This window comes from Rhinoderma darwinii, chromosome 5, assembly GCF_050947455.1.
Source record: "Rhinoderma darwinii isolate aRhiDar2 chromosome 5, aRhiDar2.hap1, whole genome shotgun sequence".
Taxonomy (NCBI): Eukaryota; Metazoa; Chordata; class Amphibia; order Anura; family Rhinodermatidae; genus Rhinoderma; species Rhinoderma darwinii.
In genome coordinates this window covers 230,481,677-230,502,191 of record NC_134691.1, presented here as the reverse complement: position 1 = coordinate 230,502,191, position 20,515 = coordinate 230,481,677, and the positions used below count along the sequence as shown (strand labels likewise).

The window sequence follows — 20,515 nt, the reverse complement described above, 5'->3', positions numbered from 1 at the left end:
AGGGAGATGGAAATAGAGCTTGCTCTGTCCACTCCACGCATTGACCTGGTATTGCAGTATTTCCAGGACCGGTGCACCCTTCCCTTATGTGTTGACTAAAATCAGATTCCAAAAGTGCTATTTGTGTTTGCTATTGTTTTTGTCTTTCTGATGGGATCTCCCCTTTTAATCCCATTATTTCAACACCTGTTGGACAATGCATTTGTACAGTCATGTGTGATAATGAGCTCATTTATTAAATGCAATTAATTAATACATTGCCACCTCTTGTTGTGTGTGTGTGTGTGTGTGTGTGTGTGTGTGTGTGTGTGTGTGTGTGTGTGTGTGTGTGTGTGTGTGTCTTCTGTGTTTCTGTGTTTCCGGCATTTCACATTGGAACAGCTCATTCACCTTCCTTGTCTTCTCTCCGCCCTCCCTTTTAGGTAAGTTAAAGAGCTGCACCTGAGCCAGCCACTGATTGATGCAGCACCACAGTCAAATAGTGGAGTGGAGTGGAGTAGGGGAACAGCAAACAGCCATTAAAGCAGCCAGCCGCCTACCCGCCACAATGGACCTACCTGTGTACACTAGATGGATGTGATGGAATGTACTGTCGTCCCTACATTTCAAGAAGAAGTAAGAATTGCAGTTGCAACAAACCCTTGCTTGCCTACAAAGAGAGCAGCAATTTGGATTTGTTACTATGTTACCTGGAAGAATAACAAACTGTGCAAGGATGGAGGTTGTAGGAGCAAAGAGAAGTTGTCTGTAAAGTTGGTGGATGCCTATTTTCCATTTTGCAGTCCCTTGTCTCCCTCTTGTGGCCTCCTGGAGGCAAGTAGCTGTGCAAAAAAAAGACAGCCTGGCGGCCGGCTGTTGCAGTGTTGCCCTCTCAGGCAACACTGAGTGACTGACTGAGCCGCACCGTCTTATATAAAGTTCAGACGGAACTTTGCACGTGTCATAGTGGAGCCCTCAGGATTCCAGAGCCAGCTTTCTGACATCATAATGGGGCCTGCCTCAGAGATAAAAGCCTGGGCCCAGGCAGTGTTGGTCAGTGCTGCTCAGCAGGCAGCACCGGACTGGATTGGATTAAAGCTGATACAAGGTGTGAAGGAACAAGGGGTGGCTGTGGGCATGCACTTGCTGCCGCTGCCAGTGTTTATCTGCATGGCAGGAGGGCATTTGGGCGTTGCCAGGAAGGCGTTTTTATGTAGATTCCTCCTCCTCTTTCAGCACTGCATTGTGGTGCAAGCAAAAGAAGCAAATCCTGTCTGGCTTCCTCTCCGGCCTTTATTCACCTCCCTCCCGCTTAGTAGCTGTAAATGTGTGTGAGCCTGCAGGGCCCCATGGAATTGCCTAGGAGTAGGCTGAATCAATCGCTGCAAGGGGTGAACAGCAGTATTAGGCAGGCTCGGTCAACGGCCGGCCCATTCGGGTTATCGCTTCTCGGCCTTTTGGCTAAGATCAAGTGTAGTATCTGTTCTTATCAGTTTAATATCTGATACGTCCCCTATCTGGGGACCATATATTAAATGGATTTTTCGAACAGGGAGATGGAAATAGAGCTTGCTCTGTCCACTCCACGCATTGACCTGGTATTGCAGTATTTCCAGGACCGGTGCACCCTTCCCTTATGTGTTGACTAAAATCAGATTCCAAAAGTGCTATTTGTGTTTGCTATTGTTTTTGTCTTTCTGATGGGATCTCCCCTTTTAATCCCATTATTTCAACACCTGTTGGACAATGCATTTGTACAGTCATGTGTGATAATGAGCTCATTTATTAAATGCAATTAATTAATACATTGCCACCTCTTGTGTGTGTGTGTGTGTGTGTGTGTGTGTGTGTGTGTGTGTGTGTGTGTGTGTGTGTGTCTTCTGTGTTTCTGTGTTTCCGGCATTTCACATTGGAACAGCTCATTCACCTTCCTTGTCTTCTCTCCGCCCTCCCTTTTAGGTAAGTTAAAGAGCTGCACCTGAGCCAGCCACTGATTGATGCAGCACCACAGTCAAATAGTGGAGTGGAGTGGAGTAGGGGAACAGCAAACAGCCATTAAAGCAGCCAGCCGCCTACCCGCCACAATGGACCTACCTGTGTACACTAGATGGATGTGATGGAATGTACTGTCGTCCCTACATTTCAAGAAGAAGTAAGAATTGCAGTTGCAACAAACCCTTGCTTGCCTACAAAGAGAGCAGCAATTTGGATTTGTTACTATGTTACCTGGAAGAATAACAAACTGTGCAAGGATGGAGGTTGTAGGAGCAAAGAGAAGTTGTCTGTAAAGTAGGTGGATGCCTATTTTCCATTTTGCAGTCCCTTGTCTCCCTCTTGTGGCCTCCTGGAGGCAAGTAGCTGTGCAAAAAAAAGACAGCCTGGCGGCCGGCTGTTGCAGTGTTGCCCTCTCAGGCAACACTGAGTGACTGACTGAGCCGCACCGTCTTATATAAAGTTCAGACGGAACTTTGCACGTGTCATAGTGGAGCCCTCAGGATTCCAGAGCCAGCTTTCTGACATCATAATGGGGCCTGCCTCAGAGATAAAAGCCTGGGCCCAGGCAGTGTTGGTCAGTGCTGCTCAGCAGGCAGCACCGGACTGGATTGGATTAAAGCTGATACAAGGTGTGAAGGAACAAGGGGTGGCTGTGGGCATGCACTTGCTGCCGCTGCCAGTGTTTATCTGCATGGCAGGAGGGCATTTGGGCGTTGCCAGGAAGGCGTTTTTATGTAGATTCCTCCTCCTCTTTCAGCACTGCATTGTGGTGCAAGCAAAAGAAGCAAATCCTGTCTGGCTTCCTCTCCGGCCTTTATTCACCTCCCTCCCGCTTAGTAGCTGTAAATGTGTGTGAGCCTGCAGGGCCCCATGGAATTGCCTAGGAGTAGGCTGAATCAATCGCTGCAAGGGGTGAACAGCAGTATTAGGCAGGCTCGGTCAACGGCCGGCCCATTCGGGTTATCGCTTCTCGGCCTTTTGGCTAAGATCAAGTGTAGTACCTGCTCAAGCTGAGGTTAGTAATCATCCCTGCCGGTGGTACGTGGGCCATCGTAGGGGGATGACAGAACGCCGAGGTGAGGGCAGGGAACCACAACGGTCATCGCTCTGGTGTACGCATTTGGTTTAAAGGTACCATTTGTAGGTGACCAGGCGACCGCCGGATCGAGGTCATTAGGCCGGGTAGTTTGGAAGCCCGAGTTGCTATGTGCCCCAGGGCTGGTGACCCTGGGGTGCCCTAACTCACTGGGGGTGGGATCCCACTGAGTGAAGGCACACTTGCACGCACTCTCTTTCACGCTATATGAGCACACACCTTTATTCTCCCGGCCTTCTGGCTGGGAGATGAGGAATTTTTTATACCTGGCGGATGTCCAGGCTGTATCACAGCGCACATCCACTTATTTAATTTTGTTTTTCACTGTGTGTTTGTCACGTTTGTCACAAGGATTTTGGGATGCGGTGCCCTTTTGGGACCCTCCTGAGGTCTAGGGGGAAAATGTGTGGCCTTCTGGTTCCTTTTTCCCCTGCAACCCGGCCTCCCTTCTTCGGAGGGGAGGTGCAACTAGGATGCAGGCTCCTAGGTGGACACTGGGGTGGCAGCCCAGGTAGAAGCCTAGGAGTGTGTTTGGGTCTCCCTAAGCTTCGGCGAGGGGGGACCATCGATCCTTGATCCTCTAGGCCTATGGTTTGGAGGGTCAGGGAATGGTTATGCGGGGCCTCTCTCTTTTAAGAGAAGGGCTGCGATAGACCGCATCCTTGTGCACTTTTTGTGTGGCACCTCTGCACTTTTTATGCACTTGGGTGATAGAAAGCACGACTCGGGCTTTCAAAAAAAAAAAAAAAAAATCTGTTCTTATCAGTTTAATATCTGATACGTCCCCTATCTGGGGACCATATATTAAATGGATTTTTCGAACAGGGAGATGGAAATAGAGCTTGCTCTGTCCACTCCACGCATTGACCTGGTATTGCAGTATTTCCAGGACCGGTGCACCCTTCCCTTATGTGTTGACTAAAATCAGATTCCAAAAGTGCTATTTGTGTTTGCTATTGTTTTTGTCTTTCTGATGGGATCTCCCCTTTTAATCCCATTATTTCAACACCTGTTGGACAATGCATTTGTACAGTCATGTGTGATAATGAGCTCATTTATTAAATGCAATTAATTAATACATTGCCACCTCTTGTTGTGTGTGTGTGTGTGTGTGTGTGTGTGTGTGTGTGTGTGTGTGTGTGTGTGTGTGTGTGTCTTCTGTGTTTCTGTGTTTCCGGCATTTCACATTGGAACAGCTCATTCACCTTCCTTGTCTTCTCTCCGCCCTCCCTTTTAGGTAAGTTAAAGAGCTGCACCTGAGCCAGCCACTGATTGATGCAGCACCACAGTCAAATAGTGGAGTGGAGTGGAGTAGGGGAACAGCAAACAGCCATTAAAGCAGCCAGCCGCCTACCCGCCACAATGGACCTACCTGTGTACACTAGATGGATGTGATGGAATGTACTGTCGTCCCTACATTTCAAGAAGAAGTAAGAATTGCAGTTGCAACAAACCCTTGCTTGCCTACAAAGAGAGCAGCAATTTGGATTTGTTACTATGTTACCTGGAAGAATAACAAACTGTGCAAGGATGGAGGTTGTAGGAGCAAAGAGAAGTTGTCTGTAAAGTTGGTGGATGCCTATTTTCCATTTTGCAGTCCCTTGTCTCCCTCTTGTGGCCTCCTGGAGGCAAGTAGCTGTGCAAAAAAAAGACAGCCTGGCGGCCGGCTGTTGCAGTGTTGCCCTCTCAGGCAACACTGAGTGACTGACTGAGCCGCACCGTCTTATATAAAGTTCAGACGGAACTTTGCACGTGTCATAGTGGAGCCCTCAGGATTCCAGAGCCAGCTTTCTGACATCATAATGGGGCCTGCCTCAGAGATAAAAGCCTGGGCCCAGGCAGTGTTGGTCAGTGCTGCTCAGCAGGCAGCACCGGACTGGATTGGATTAAAGCTGATACAAGGTGTGAAGGAACAAGGGGTGGCTGTGGGCATGCACTTGCTGCCGCTGCCAGTGTTTATCTGCATGGCAGGAGGGCATTTGGGCGTTGCCAGGAAGGCGTTTTTATGTAGATTCCTCCTCCTCTTTCAGCACTGCATTGTGGTGCAAGCAAAAGAAGCAAATCCTGTCTGGCTTCCTCTCCGGCCTTTATTCACCTCCCTCCCGCTTAGTAGCTGTAAATGTGTGTGAGCCTGCAGGGCCCCATGGAATTGCCTAGGAGTAGGCTGAATCAATCGCTGCAAGGGGTGAACAGCAGTATTAGGCAGGCTCGGTCAACGGCCGGCCCATTCGGGTTATCGCTTCTCGGCCTTTTGGCTAAGATCAAGTGTAGTACCTGCTCAAGCTGAGGTTAGTAATCATCCCTGCCGGTGGTACGTGGGCCATCGTAGGGGGATGACAGAACGCCGAGGTGAGGGCAGGGAACCACAACGGTCATCGCTCTGGTGTACGCATTTGGTTTAAAGGTACCATTTGTAGGTGACCAGGCGACCGCCGGATCGAGGTCATTAGGCCGGGTAGTTTGGAAGCCCGAGTTGCTATGTGCCCCAGGGCTGGTGACCCTGGGGTGCCCTAACTCACTGGGGGTGGGATCCCACTGAGTGAAGGCACACTTGCACGCACTCTCTTTCACGCTATATGAGCACACACCTTTATTCTCCCGGCCTTCTGGCTGGGAGATGAGGAATTTTTTATACCTGGCGGATGTCCAGGCTGTATCACAGCGCACATCCACTTATTTAATTTTGTTTTTCACTGTGTGTTTGTCACGTTTGTCACAAGGATTTTGGGATGCGGTGCCCTTTTGGGACCCTCCTGAGGTCTAGGGGGAAAATGTGTGGCCTTCTGGTTCCTTTTTCCCCTGCAACCCGGCCTCCCTTCTTCGGAGGGGAGGTGCAACTAGGATGCAGGCTCCTAGGTGGACACTGGGGTGGCAGCCCAGGTAGAAGCCTAGGAGTGTGTTTGGGTCTCCCTAAGCTTCGGCGAGGGGGGACCATCGATCCTTGATCCTCTAGGCCTATGGTTTGGAGGGTCAGGGAATGGTTATGCGGGGCCTCTCTCTTTTAAGAGAAGGGCTGCGATAGACCGCATCCTTGTGCACTTTTTGTGTGGCACCTCTGCACTTTTTATGCACTTGGGTGATAGAAAGCACGACTCGGGCTTTCAAAAAAAAAAAAAAAAAATCTGTTCTTATCAGTTTAATATCTGATACGTCCCCTATCTGGGGACCATATATTAGGAGATGGAAATAGAGCTTGCTCTGTCCACTCCACGCATTGACCTGGTATTGCAGTATTTCCAGGACCGGTGCACCCTTCCCTTATGTGTTGACTAAAATCAGATTCCAAAAGTGCTATTTGTGTTTGCTATTGTTTTTGTCTTTCTGATGGGATCTCCCCTTTTAATCCCATTATTTCAACACCTGTTGGACAATGCATTTGTACAGTCATGTGTGATAATGAGCTCATTTATTAAATGCAATTAATTAATACATTGCCACCTCTTGTGTGTGTGTGTGTGTGTGTGTGTGTGTGTGTGTGTGTGTGTGTGTGTGTGTGTGTGTGTGTGTCTTCTGTGTTTCTGTGTTTCCGGCATTTCACATTGGAACAGCTCATTCACCTTCCTTGTCTTCTCTCCGCCCTCCCTTTTAGGTAAGTTAAAGAGCTGCACCTGAGCCAGCCACTGATTGATGCAGCACCACAGTCAAATAGTGGAGTGGAGTGGAGTAGGGGAACAGCAAACAGCCATTAAAGCAGCCAGCCGCCTACCCGCCACAATGGACCTACCTGTGTACACTAGATGGATGTGATGGAATGTACTGTCGTCCCTACATTTCAAGAAGAAGTAAGAATTGCAGTTGCAACAAACCCTTGCTTGCCTACAAAGAGAGCAGCAATTTGGATTTGTTACTATGTTACCTGGAAGAATAACAAACTGTGCAAGGATGGAGGTTGTAGGAGCAAAGAGAAGTTGTCTGTAAAGTTGGTGGATGCCTATTTTCCATTTTGCAGTCCCTTGTCTCCCTCTTGTGGCCTCCTGGAGGCAAGTAGCTGTGCAAAAAAAAGACAGCCTGGCGGCCGGCTGTTGCAGTGTTGCCCTCAGTGACTGACTGAGCCGCACCGTCTTATATAAAGTTCAGACGGAACTTTGCACGTGTCATAGTGGAGCCCTCAGGATTCCAGAGCCAGCTTTCTGACATCATAATGGGGCCTGCCTCAGAGATAAAAGCCTGGGCCCAGGCAGTGTTGGTCAGTGCTGCTCAGCAGGCAGCACCGGACTGGATTGGATTAAAGCTGATACAAGGTGTGAAGGAACAAGGGGTGGCTGTGGGCATGCACTTGCTGCCGCTGCCAGTGTTTATCTGCATGGCAGGAGGGCATTTGGGCGTTGCCAGGAAGGCGTTTTTATGTAGATTCCTCCTCCTCTTTCAGCACTGCATTGTGGTGCAAGCAAAAGAAGCAAATCCTGTCTGGCTTCCTCTCCGGCCTTTATTCACCTCCCTCCCGCTTAGTAGCTGTAAATGTGTGTGAGCCTGCAGGGCCCCATGGAATTGCCTAGGAGTAGGCTGAATCAATCGCTGCAAGGGGTGAACAGCAGTATTAGGCAGGCTCGGTCAACGGCCGGCCCATTCGGGTTATCGCTTCTCGGCCTTTTGGCTAAGATCAAGTGTAGTATCTGTTCTTATCAGTTTAATATCTGATACGTCCCCTATCTGGGGACCATATATTAAATGGATTTTTCGAACAGGGAGATGGAAATAGAGCTTGCTCTGTCCACTCCACGCATTGACCTGGTATTGCAGTATTTCCAGGACCGGTGCACCCTTCCCTTATGTGTTGACTAAAATCAGATTCCAAAAGTGCTATTTGTGTTTGCTATTGTTTTTGTCTTTCTGATGGGATCTCCCCTTTTAATCCCATTATTTCAACACCTGTTGGACAATGCATTTGTACAGTCATGTGTGATAATGAGCTCATTTATTAAATGCAATTAATTAATACATTGCCACCTCTTGTTGTGTGTGTGTGTGTGTGTGTGTGTGTGTGTGTGTGTGTGTGTGTGTGTGTGTGTGTGTGTGTGTGTGTCTTCTGTGTTTCTGTGTTTCCGGCATTTCACATTGGAACAGCTCATTCACCTTCCTTGTCTTCTCTCCGCCCTCCCTTTTAGGTAAGTTAAAGAGCTGCACCTGAGCCAGCCACTGATTGATGCAGCACCACAGTCAAATAGTGGAGTGGAGTGGAGTAGGGGAACAGCAAACAGCCATTAAAGCAGCCAGCCGCCTACCCGCCACAATGGACCTACCTGTGTACACTAGATGGATGTGATGGAATGTACTGTCGTCCCTACATTTCAAGAAGAAGTAAGAATTGCAGTTGCAACAAACCCTTGCTTGCCTACAAAGAGAGCAGCAATTTGGATTTGTTACTATGTTACCTGGAAGAATAACAAACTGTGCAAGGATGGAGGTTGTAGGAGCAAAGAGAAGTTGTCTGTAAAGTTGGTGGATGCCTATTTTCCATTTTGCAGTCCCTTGTCTCCCTCTTGTGGCCTCCTGGAGGCAAGTAGCTGTGCAAAAAAAAGACAGCCTGGCGGCCGGCTGTTGCAGTGTTGCCCTCTCAGGCAACACTGAGTGACTGACTGAGCCGCACCGTCTTATATAAAGTTCAGACGGAACTTTGCACGTGTCATAGTGGAGCCCTCAGGATTCCAGAGCCAGCTTTCTGACATCATAATGGGGCCTGCCTCAGAGATAAAAGCCTGGGCCCAGGCAGTGTTGGTCAGTGCTGCTCAGCAGGCAGCACCGGACTGGATTGGATTAAAGCTGATACAAGGTGTGAAGGAACAAGGGGTGGCTGTGGGCATGCACTTGCTGCCGCTGCCAGTGTTTATCTGCATGGCAGGAGGGCATTTGGGCGTTGCCAGGAAGGCGTTTTTATGTAGATTCCTCCTCCTCTTTCAGCACTGCATTGTGGTGCAAGCAAAAGAAGCAAATCCTGTCTGGCTTCCTCTCCGGCCTTTATTCACCTCCCTCCCGCTTAGTAGCTGTAAATGTGTGTGAGCCTGCAGGGCCCCATGGAATTGCCTAGGAGTAGGCTGAATCAATCGCTGCAAGGGGTGAACAGCAGTATTAGGCAGGCTCGGTCAACGGCCGGCCCATTCGGGTTATCGCTTCTCGGCCTTTTGGCTAAGATCAAGTGTAGTATCTGTTCTTATCAGTTTAATATCTGATACGTCCCCTATCTGGGGACCATATATTAAATGGATTTTTCGAACAGGGAGATGGAAATAGAGCTTGCTCTGTCCACTCCACGCATTGACCTGGTATTGCAGTATTTCCAGGACCGGTGCACCCTTCCCTTATGTGTTGACTAAAATCAGATTCCAAAAGTGCTATTTGTGTTTGCTATTGTTTTTGTCTTTCTGATGGGATCTCCCCTTTTAATCCCATTATTTCAACACCTGTTGGACAATGCATTTGTACAGTCATGTGTGATAATGAGCTCATTTATTAAATGCAATTAATTAATACATTGCCACCTCTTGTTGTGTGTGTGTGTTGTGTGTGTGTGTGTGTGTGTGTGTGTGTGTGTGTGTGTGTGTGTGTGTGTGTGTGTGTCTTCTGTGTTTCTGTGTTTCCGGCATTTCACATTGGAACAGCTCATTCACCTTCCTTGTCTTCTCTCCGCCCTCCCTTTTAGGTAAGTTAAAGAGCTGCACCTGAGCCAGCCACTGATTGATGCAGCACCACAGTCAAATAGTGGAGTGGAGTGGAGTAGGGGAACAGCAAACAGCCATTAAAGCAGCCAGCCGCCTACCCGCCACAATGGACCTACCTGTGTACACTAGATGGATGTGATGGAATGTACTGTCGTCCCTACATTTCAAGAAGAAGTAAGAATTGCAGTTGCAACAAACCCTTGCTTGCCTACAAAGAGAGCAGCAATTTGGATTTGTTACTATGTTACCTGGAAGAATAACAAACTGTGCAAGGATGGAGGTTGTAGGAGCAAAGAGAAGTTGTCTGTAAAGTTGGTGGATGCCTATTTTCCATTTTGCAGTCCCTTGTCTCCCTCTTGTGGCCTCCTGGAGGCAAGTAGCTGTGCAAAAAAAAGACAGCCTGGCGGCCGGCTGTTGCAGTGTTGCCCTCTCAGGCAACACTGAGTGACTGACTGAGCCGCACCGTCTTATATAAAGTTCAGACGGAACTTTGCACGTGTCATAGTGGAGCCCTCAGGATTCCAGAGCCAGCTTTCTGACATCATAATGGGGCCTGCCTCAGAGATAAAAGCCTGGGCCCAGGCAGTGTTGGTCAGTGCTGCTCAGCAGGCAGCACCGGACTGGATTGGATTAAAGCTGATACAAGGTGTGAAGGAACAAGGGGTGGCTGTGGGCATGCACTTGCTGCCGCTGCCAGTGTTTATCTGCATGGCAGGAGGGCATTTGGGCGTTGCCAGGAAGGCGTTTTTATGTAGATTCCTCCTCCTCTTTCAGCACTGCATTGTGGTGCAAGCAAAAGAAGCAAATCCTGTCTGGCTTCCTCTCCGGCCTTTATTCACCTCCCTCCCGCTTAGTAGCTGTAAATGTGTGTGAGCCTGCAGGGCCCCATGGAATTGCCTAGGAGTAGGCTGAATCAATCGCTGCAAGGGGTGAACAGCAGTATTAGGCAGGCTCGGTCAACGGCCGGCCCATTCGGGTTATCGCTTCTCGGCCTTTTGGCTAAGATCAAGTGTAGTACCTGCTCAAGCTGAGGTTAGTAATCATCCCTGCCGGTGGTACGTGGGCCATCGTAGGGGGATGACAGAACGCCGAGGTGAGGGCAGGGAACCACAACGGTCATCGCTCTGGTGTACGCATTTGGTTTAAAGGTACCATTTGTAGGTGACCAGGCGACCGCCGGATCGAGGTCATTAGGCCGGGTAGTTTGGAAGCCCGAGTTGCTATGTGCCCCAGGGCTGGTGACCCTGGGGTGCCCTAACTCACTGGGGGTGGGATCCCACTGAGTGAAGGCACACTTGCACGCACTCTCTTTCACGCTATATGAGCACACACCTTTATTCTCCCGGCCTTCTGGCTGGGAGATGAGGAATTTTTTATACCTGGCGGATGTCCAGGCTGTATCACAGCGCACATCCACTTATTTAATTTTGTTTTTCACTGTGTGTTTGTCACGTTTGTCACAAGGATTTTGGGATGCGGTGCCCTTTTGGGACCCTCCTGAGGTCTAGGGGGAAAATGTGTGGCCTTCTGGTTCCTTTTTCCCCTGCAACCCGGCCTCCCTTCTTCGGAGGGGAGGTGCAACTAGGATGCAGGCTCCTAGGTGGACACTGGGGTGGCAGCCCAGGTAGAAGCCTAGGAGTGTGTTTGGGTCTCCCTAAGCTTCGGCGAGGGGGGACCATCGATCCTTGATCCTCTAGGCCTATGGTTTGGAGGGTCAGGGAATGGTTATGCGGGGCCTCTCTCTTTTAAGAGAAGGGCTGCGATAGACCGCATCCTTGTGCACTTTTTGTGTGGCACCTCTGCACTTTTTATGCACTTGGGTGATAGAAAGCACGACTCGGGCTTTCAAAAAAAAAAAAAAAAAATCTGTTCTTATCAGTTTAATATCTGATACGTCCCCTATCTGGGGACCATATATTAAATGGATTTTTCGAACAGGGAGATGGAAATAGAGCTTGCTCTGTCCACTCCACGCATTGACCTGGTATTGCAGTATTTCCAGGACCGGTGCACCCTTCCCTTATGTGTTGACTAAAATCAGATTCCAAAAGTGCTATTTGTGTTTGCTATTGTTTTTGTCTTTCTGATGGGATCTCCCCTTTTAATCCCATTATTTCAACACCTGTTGGACAATGCATTTGTACAGTCATGTGTGATAATGAGCTCATTTATTAAATGCAATTAATTAATACATTGCCACCTCTTGTTGTGTGTGTGTGTGTGTGTGTGTGTGTGTGTGTGTGTGTGTGTGTGTGTGTGTGTGTGTCTTCTGTGTTTCTGTGTTTCCGGCATTTCACATTGGAACAGCTCATTCACCTTCCTTGTCTTCTCTCCGCCCTCCCTTTTAGGTAAGTTAAAGAGCTGCACCTGAGCCAGCCACTGATTGATGCAGCACCACAGTCAAATAGTGGAGTGGAGTGGAGTAGGGGAACAGCAAACAGCCATTAAAGCAGCCAGCCGCCTACCCGCCACAATGGACCTACCTGTGTACACTAGATGGATGTGATGGAATGTACTGTCGTCCCTACATTTCAAGAAGAAGTAAGAATTGCAGTTGCAACAAACCCTTGCTTGCCTACAAAGAGAGCAGCAATTTGGATTTGTTACTATGTTACCTGGAAGAATAACAAACTGTGCAAGGATGGAGGTTGTAGGAGCAAAGAGAAGTTGTCTGTAAAGTTGGTGGATGCCTATTTTCCATTTTGCAGTCCCTTGTCTCCCTCTTGTGGCCTCCTGGAGGCAAGTAGCTGTGCAAAAAAAAGACAGCCTGGCGGCCGGCTGTTGCAGTGTTGCCCTCTCAGGCAACACTGAGTGACTGACTGAGCCGCACCGTCTTATATAAAGTTCAGACGGAACTTTGCACGTGTCATAGTGGAGCCCTCAGGATTCCAGAGCCAGCTTTCTGACATCATAATGGGGCCTGCCTCAGAGATAAAAGCCTGGGCCCAGGCAGTGTTGGTCAGTGCTGCTCAGCAGGCAGCACCGGACTGGATTGGATTAAAGCTGATACAAGGTGTGAAGGAACAAGGGGTGGCTGTGGGCATGCACTTGCTGCCGCTGCCAGTGTTTATCTGCATGGCAGGAGGGCATTTGGGCGTTGCCAGGAAGGCGTTTTTATGTAGATTCCTCCTCCTCTTTCAGCACTGCATTGTGGTGCAAGCAAAAGAAGCAAATCCTGTCTGGCTTCCTCTCCGGCCTTTATTCACCTCCCTCCCGCTTAGTAGCTGTAAATGTGTGTGAGCCTGCAGGGCCCCATGGAATTGCCTAGGAGTAGGCTGAATCAATCGCTGCAAGGGGTGAACAGCAGTATTAGGCAGGCTCGGTCAACGGCCGGCCCATTCGGGTTATCGCTTCTCGGCCTTTTGGCTAAGATCAAGTGTAGTACCTGCTCAAGCTGAGGTTAGTAATCATCCCTGCCGGTGGTACGTGGGCCATCGTAGGGGGATGACAGAACGCCGAGGTGAGGGCAGGGAACCACAACGGTCATCGCTCTGGTGTACGCATTTGGTTTAAAGGTACCATTTGTAGGTGACCAGGCGACCGCCGGATCGAGGTCATTAGGCCGGGTAGTTTGGAAGCCCGAGTTGCTATGTGCCCCAGGGCTGGTGACCCTGGGGTGCCCTAACTCACTGGGGGTGGGATCCCACTGAGTGAAGGCACACTTGCACGCACTCTCTTTCACGCTATATGAGCACACACCTTTATTCTCCCGGCCTTCTGGCTGGGAGATGAGGAATTTTTTATACCTGGCGGATGTCCAGGCTGTATCACAGCGCACATCCACTTATTTAATTTTGTTTTTCACTGTGTGTTTGTCACGTTTGTCACAAGGATTTTGGGATGCGGTGCCCTTTTGGGACCCTCCTGAGGTCTAGGGGGAAAATGTGTGGCCTTCTGGTTCCTTTTTCCCCTGCAACCCGGCCTCCCTTCTTCGGAGGGGAGGTGCAACTAGGATGCAGGCTCCTAGGTGGACACTGGGGTGGCAGCCCAGGTAGAAGCCTAGGAGTGTGTTTGGGTCTCCCTAAGCTTCGGCGAGGGGGGACCATCGATCCTTGATCCTCTAGGCCTATGGTTTGGAGGGTCAGGGAATGGTTATGCGGGGCCTCTCTCTTTTAAGAGAAGGGCTGCGATAGACCGCATCCTTGTGCACTTTTTGTGTGGCACCTCTGCACTTTTTATGCACTTGGGTGATAGAAAGCACGACTCGGGCTTTCAAAAAAAAAAAAAAAAAATCTGTTCTTATCAGTTTAATATCTGATACGTCCCCTATCTGGGGACCATATATTAAATGGATTTTTCGAACAGGGAGATGGAAATAGAGCTTGCTCTGTCCACTCCACGCATTGACCTGGTATTGCAGTATTTCCAGGACCGGTGCACCCTTCCCTTATGTGTTGACTAAAATCAGATTCCAAAAGTGCTATTTGTGTTTGCTATTGTTTTTGTCTTTCTGATGGGATCTCCCCTTTTAATCCCATTATTTCAACACCTGTTGGACAATGCATTTGTACAGTCATGTGTGATAATGAGCTCATTTATTAAATGCAATTAATTAATACATTGCCACCTCTTGTTGTGTGTGTGTGTGTGTGTGTGTGTGTGTGTGTGTGTGTGTGTGTGTGTGTGTGTGTGTGTGTGTGTGTCTTCTGTGTTTCTGTGTTTCCGGCATTTCACATTGGAACAGCTCATTCACCTTCCTTGTCTTCTCTCCGCCCTCCCTTTTAGGTAAGTTAAAGAGCTGCACCTGAGCCAGCCACTGATTGATGCAGCACCACAGTCAAATAGTGGAGTGGAGTGGAGTAGGGGAACAGCAAACAGCCATTAAAGCAGCCAGCCGCCTACCCGCCACAATGGACCTACCTGTGTACACTAGATGGATGTGATGGAATGTACTGTCGTCCCTACATTTCAAGAAGAAGTAAGAATTGCAGTTGCAACAAACCCTTGCTTGCCTACAAAGAGAGCAGCAATTTGGATTTGTTACTATGTTACCTGGAAGAATAACAAACTGTGCAAGGATGGAGGTTGTAGGAGCAAAGAGAAGTTGTCTGTAAAGTTGGTGGATGCCTATTTTCCATTTTGCAGTCCCTTGTCTCCCTCTTGTGGCCTCCTGGAGGCAAGTAGCTGTGCAAAAAAAAGACAGCCTGGCGGCCGGCTGTTGCAGTGTTGCCCTCTCAGGCAACACTGAGTGACTGACTGAGCCGCACCGTCTTATATAAAGTTCAGACGGAACTTTGCACGTGTCATAGTGGAGCCCTCAGGATTCCAGAGCCAGCTTTCTGACATCATAATGGGGCCTGCCTCAGAGATAAAAGCCTGGGCCCAGGCAGTGTTGGTCAGTGCTGCTCAGCAGGCAGCACCGGACTGGATTGGATTAAAGCTGATACAAGGTGTGAAGGAACAAGGGGTGGCTGTGGGCATGCACTTGCTGCCGCTGCCAGTGTTTATCTGCATGGCAGGAGGGCATTTGGGCGTTGCCAGGAAGGCGTTTTTATGTAGATTCCTCCTCCTCTTTCAGCACTGCATTGTGGTGCAAGCAAAAGAAGCAAATCCTGTCTGGCTTCCTCTCCGGCCTTTATTCACCTCCCTCCCGCTTAGTAGCTGTAAATGTGTGTGAGCCTGCAGGGCCCCATGGAATTGCCTAGGAGTAGGCTGAATCAATCGCTGCAAGGGGTGAACAGCAGTATTAGGCAGGCTCGGTCAACGGCCGGCCCATTCGGGTTATCGCTTCTCGGCCTTTTGGCTAAGATCAAGTGTAGTATCTGTTCTTATCAGTCCTTGTAAGGATAGATAGCTCGGAGAACCACTGGGGGCTATAAACACTAGCTTAGCGATCCAAGAGCGTTCCAGACGAAGCCGGCGACGAACTGCGGAGAAGAACCAGCGAAGACGACGATCCAGAAGGGAGAAGCCGCCATCGGGGAAGAAGCTCCGGGAGATCGCTGCCGGGAAGAAGAAGGAGAACTTCGGAGAAGAGCCGCTGCTGAAGGGGATCTTCGAAGAAGCTCGGCCGCAGAAGAAGAAGCTCGACGAGGAACCGCTGCGGAAGAAATTTCGTGGAAGAACCTCGGCCAGCAAGGAGAAGATTTGCATAGCTCCGCCCCCTTCGGGAAAGAGCTATCGAAGATCCTCCCCAAGCGACAGGAACAGCTGGAAGAAGCCATGGCCTCAACCAGCAACCCTGCCACCCAGAAGAAGAAGGCTGATGGACCAGGTGAGCCGGCCCAGGCCAGGACATCTCCTCCTGAAGCCTCCTCAAGCGAACAGGCCACCAGGAAGCCGAACCAGGCTGCTCCAACCCTGGAGCCCTGGATGAAGCAGACGGTGGCCCTGAAGCTGAAGGAGGTGGACGGGAGAGTGCCGGACATGACGGAAGAAGTGTTCTGCCAGAAGATGCTCCTGGACCAGGGCTTCGCTAAGCCGGAGACCATCAGCATCCAGGCCTTCATGACCGGGATGTTCTTCGTGACCTTCGCTTCGATCAACATCTGCAGAAGGTACTGGGAGATGGTGAAAGCGGCGAGGCCTGAATCCCCTTTCTCTCGCTTTGTGGGCAACTGCCCTGTCCAAAGAGAGGAAAGGCGGGTGACGGTCTCAATGCGGAACCCACACACCCCCGGCAAAGACATCACCACGCTCCTGAAGCGGTTCTGCACAGTGGTGAGGGAACCCACCCACATCCTGAACGGACTCGGCTTCTGGACTGGCAAGTGGTCGGTAATCGTCCGACTGAACAAGGATTCCAGCGCGGAAGACGGCCTCCAACACCTGCCCCAGTCATTCTCGCTGGGCAACTCCTACGGCCTCATCTACTACCCGGACATGCCGCAGATCTGCAGGAGATGCAGCAAGAAGGGTCATTCGGTGAAGGACTGCAAGGAGGACGCCTGCAAGAACTGCCGGGTAACAGGACACGAGACCAAAGACTGCCCGAAACGGACAATGTGCAACCTCTGCGGACAAGCAGCCCACTCCTACAAGGACTGCCCGAAGAGGGATCGATCCTGGGCAACTGTAGCGGCGAAAGCTCCGGCCAGAGGGAACCCCGCCCCAGCCAGAGCTCCAGCGGCGCAGAAGACCGGGAATAAGAAGGATGGTAAGAAGACGACAGTCCCTCCCCCCCGTCTCCCGGCCCTCCCTCGCCCTACCCTTCCCACCCTCCCTCGCCCGGCCCTCCCCACCCCCCCGTCCCCAACCCCTGTCACCCCCACTGAGGCTCTCACCTTCTCCTACCCACCCATCTCAGTGGTCCTGTCACCTGCACCTCTCCCAACCCAGCCTCCCTTCTCCCCAGCTCCAGCAGCACTAACATCTTCCCCTCCAGCTGCTGGAGTCCTCTCCCTGGAGGATTTTCCCCCTCTTGTCTCCTCAGGTGCCATCCAGAGGAAGAGAAAGGTGAGGGACAGCCCAGCTGCTGAGTCCTCAAAGCGACAAGTCGTGGAAATCTGCGAAGATTCCCTTGCGCAGCAGGAGGAAATGGAGCAGATGGTGGAGGAACTCGTGTCTGAACCTGAGGTCATCGACTTCACAACAGACATCCAGGTGGCTACAATCCTGGAACAATTTTTGTCAGAGGGCCTGCTGGATCTTTCGGACCCGCCAGGAGAGGAGGATCCGCCCGACCGGACTGGTAACTAAGGTGTATCGTTTGCACTAACCTTCTTTATTCTCCCCCATGGCTGCTAAACTTGACATCTTTAGCCTCAATGTGAGGAGTGTTAGAGATAGGACTAGATGTCAGATGGTGCTAACTTTTCTTTCCAAGCAGTCGAGTGATGTATTTATGCTGCAGGAATGTACTCTCCCCTCTTCCAGGTCATACCATCATCTGGCCAGGCAGTGGACCCATGGCCCGTCCTACTGGTCTGGTGGGGGCGACTGTAAGTCTGCAGGGGTTGCCATCCTGATTAGGGGAAGCGTATTTACTGTTGACTCTGTCCAGGAGCTCGCCTGCGGCCGCTTGTTGGTCGTAGACGGTTCCTGGGCAGGAGAGCCGATTAGGCTCATCAACGTGTACGCCCCCCCTATGAAGGCTGAGCGCCTGGAACTATTCCAGACCCTGCGGACCCAGCTCGCCACCACTAGGGCAGTGGTGATGGCCGGGGACTTCAACTGCCCCATCGAAGAGGATGGACGAAGTTCCGGCACTTCAATCAAACTGGATGTCAGTTCCAAACTGCTTATCGAGATGGTAACCGAAGCATCCTTGCAGGACGTTGTGGGCTCCATGGGGATTGGCTCTGTGAACTATTCATGGAGCCGACCCGATGGCTCACTTCGTTCTCGGATTGACTTTGTGTTCACCTCCCGGGCAGTCAAGCAGCATGGGCACTCCATGGTCCCCTGCTTCTTCTCTGACCACAGGGCCATTCTCTTCCAGGGTGCCATCGGCCACGGTTTTCCTCCCGGCCCTGGCTCCTGGAAGCTGAATTGTGCCCTGCTGGAAAGAGAGGAGGTACTGGCGGAACTTAGAGACGCCTATATTGTTTGGAGGAATGATAAAGTTTTCTTTGACAAAACCTGTGACTGGTGGGAATATGTTAAAGTTGAATTTCGTTGTTTCTTTCAGGCAAAAAGTCGTCAACAGGCGTGTGAGAGGAAGAGAGACTTCAGAGAGATGCAGCGTCAGCTGCGATCCCTGCAAGACCTCCTTCAATGCGGCTGGGACGTCAGGAAGGAGCTGGAGGAAGCCAAAAAGGGCCTGAAAAGGCACTTTGAGGAGGAATCCAAGCGAATTGTCTTTCGTTCCAAGGTGGAGAACCTGGAGAAGGGTGAGAAATGTAACTCGTTCTTTTTCAGGAAACTCCATGCCGGCCACACGCCCCTGAAGGAACTTCGAGATGAGACCGGAAACATGCATTCTGGGAAGAAGGAGGTGATGGGAGTCGTCACAGACTACTACCGAAGCCTCTACTCCCGGAAAACCACTGACCCCGAAGCCGCCGATAAATTCCTGTCAGGTATCACTAATCATCTTGATCCTGCAGGTACGGAGGCTATGGATGTACCCCTGACGGTGGAGGAACTGCTCTCTGCCGCTAAATCCTTCAGACCCGGCAGGACCCCGGGCAGTGATGGTCTCCCAGCAGAGCTCTATGTAGCGCTGGGGGACTTGATCAGTCCGGACCTGCTGGAGCTCTATGAGGAGATGGTGGTGGAGGGTAGAATGCCACCGTCCTTGAGAGAAGGCATGATCACGATCTTGTATAAGCGGAAGGGGGAGAGATGTGACCTGAAAAACTGGCGTCCCATCTCTCTCCTGAACGTGGACTACAAGATCCTCGCCAAAGTATTGGCCAACAGACTGAAGGTTGTCATCGGACAGATCATCGGATCGGACCAAACCTGCGGCATTCCTGGCCGTAGGGTGGCCGACAGTCTTGCCCTGGTGAGGGACACGGTGCATTACATGCAAAGCCGCCGTACACACGCGGCCCTGGTCAGTCTGGATCAGGAGAAGGCTTTTGACCGGGTCTCTCACGAATTCATGGGTAAGGCTCTGCGTAGGCTGCGGCTTGGCAGGTTGTTCTGTTTGTATGTTAACCTGATGTATTGCGACATTTACAGCTCGGTGCTGGTGAACGGCTGGAAGACTGACCCCTTTCCTGTATCGTCGGGGGTTAGACAAGGCTGTCCTCTTTCACCTCTCCTTTTTGTTTGTGTTATAGAGCTCTTCGCAGAGGCTATCCGGCAGAATGGAGAGATCAGAGGGATCACCGCACCAGGTCCAGGACACTTCGAGGTCAAATGCTCGCTGTACATGGACGACGTGACCGTCTTCTGCGCTGACCAGAGTTCGGTGACTGCACTCGTCCAGACCTGTGAGGAGTTCGGACGCGCTTCAGGGGCAAAAGTCAACTGCGGGAAGTCGGAAGCCATGCTCTTCGGAAAGTGGTACCTGCCTTCTCCTGCCTCCTTCCCGTTTACTATCAAGCCGGACTTCATCAAAATTCTGGGAGTCTGGTTCGGTAAGGAAGGTGCAGCCCTAAAGTCGTGGGAAGAACGCTTGGCCAAAGTCAACCAAAGGATCGGACTGTGGAGCCTCAGACAACTCACTATTGAGGGCAAAGCAATGGTCCTGCGTAACGAAGTCTTGCCTGTGCTACAATACACTGCACAGGCATGGCCCCCTCTTGCCACCGTCTCGAGGGCCATTACCAGGACTGTGTTTCGCTTCATCTGGGGCTCGAAAATGGACAGAGTAAAGCGGACTGTTATGTACAAGGAGCCCCGCAAAGGTGGGAAGGGTATACCCGACATTCCCACTCTGCTGCGGATCGCTTTTGTATGTGACTGTGTTCGTAGGACTCTGAGGACAGCAAACGGCTCTGCGGGCAAGGCCATGTCCCGCTACTTCCTCCTTCCCCTCTGGCGAGGTTTTGGCTGGGACAAGTGGGACAGCTCCTTCCCTTACAACTGGCACGCTCCCTGGTTCTACGGAGATGTCGTCCGGTTCGTGAGGGAGCATCAACTGGAGGGTCTTAAGCCCGACTTGTGGAAACCTAAGACGATCCACAAGCACATCAGAGCAAAGGACTCACTGGAGTCTGTTCCAGGGCTTCATGCCGACACGTTGGAGACTGTTTGGACTAACGTGTCATCTGGCAGGTTGACCAACGGGCACAAGGACATTTCATGGATGGCCATCCAGGGAGGACTGCCTCTTAGGTCATTCATGCATGCCCGCAACCTGTGCAAGACCCGGTACTGCCCCAGGTGCCCCTTCACGGAGGAAACATCTTTGCACATTTTCTGGCAGTGCCCCTTTGCACAGGGTCTGTTGAAAGCC

The 20,515-nt window shown here is 50.9% G+C and overlaps 6 non-coding genes and 6 pseudogenes across 6 annotated transcripts; all 12 read left to right on the top strand.

Annotated features, from left to right (window-relative positions):
- The first annotated feature begins 1,420 nt into the window (after nucleotides 1-1,420).
- Nucleotides 1,421-1,611, top strand: LOC142653635 (U2 spliceosomal RNA). Its single transcript, XR_012848560.1, has one exon. It is a non-coding gene; the product is annotated as a U2 spliceosomal RNA (small nuclear RNA).
- Nucleotides 1,612-2,936: 1,325 nt separating this feature from the next.
- LOC142654739 (U2 spliceosomal RNA) lies at nucleotides 2,937-3,006 on the top strand (annotated as a pseudogene).
- A 787-nt stretch (nucleotides 3,007-3,793) lies between these two features.
- LOC142654261 (U2 spliceosomal RNA) lies at nucleotides 3,794-3,975 on the top strand. Its single transcript, XR_012848960.1, has one exon. It is a non-coding gene; the product is annotated as a U2 spliceosomal RNA (small nuclear RNA).
- A 1,330-nt stretch (nucleotides 3,976-5,305) lies between these two features.
- On the top strand, nucleotides 5,306-5,375 carry LOC142654738 (U2 spliceosomal RNA; annotated as a pseudogene).
- Nucleotides 5,376-6,162: 787 nt separating this feature from the next.
- On the top strand, nucleotides 6,163-6,326 carry LOC142654457 (U2 spliceosomal RNA; annotated as a pseudogene).
- A 1,318-nt stretch (nucleotides 6,327-7,644) lies between these two features.
- LOC142653633 (U2 spliceosomal RNA) lies at nucleotides 7,645-7,835 on the top strand. Its single transcript, XR_012848558.1, has one exon. It is a non-coding gene; the product is annotated as a U2 spliceosomal RNA (small nuclear RNA).
- Nucleotides 7,836-9,173: 1,338 nt separating this feature from the next.
- On the top strand, nucleotides 9,174-9,364 carry LOC142653632 (U2 spliceosomal RNA). The gene has a single exon (XR_012848557.1). It is a non-coding gene; the product is annotated as a U2 spliceosomal RNA (small nuclear RNA).
- A 1,341-nt stretch (nucleotides 9,365-10,705) lies between these two features.
- On the top strand, nucleotides 10,706-10,775 carry LOC142654737 (U2 spliceosomal RNA; annotated as a pseudogene).
- Nucleotides 10,776-11,562: 787 nt separating this feature from the next.
- Nucleotides 11,563-11,744, top strand: LOC142654260 (U2 spliceosomal RNA). Its single transcript, XR_012848959.1, has one exon. It is a non-coding gene; the product is annotated as a U2 spliceosomal RNA (small nuclear RNA).
- Nucleotides 11,745-13,072: 1,328 nt separating this feature from the next.
- On the top strand, nucleotides 13,073-13,142 carry LOC142654736 (U2 spliceosomal RNA; annotated as a pseudogene).
- A 787-nt stretch (nucleotides 13,143-13,929) lies between these two features.
- Nucleotides 13,930-14,111, top strand: LOC142654259 (U2 spliceosomal RNA). Its single transcript, XR_012848958.1, has one exon. It is a non-coding gene; the product is annotated as a U2 spliceosomal RNA (small nuclear RNA).
- Nucleotides 14,112-15,449: 1,338 nt separating this feature from the next.
- LOC142654546 (U2 spliceosomal RNA) lies at nucleotides 15,450-15,551 on the top strand (annotated as a pseudogene).
- Nucleotides 15,552-20,515: the final 4,964 nt, after the last annotated feature.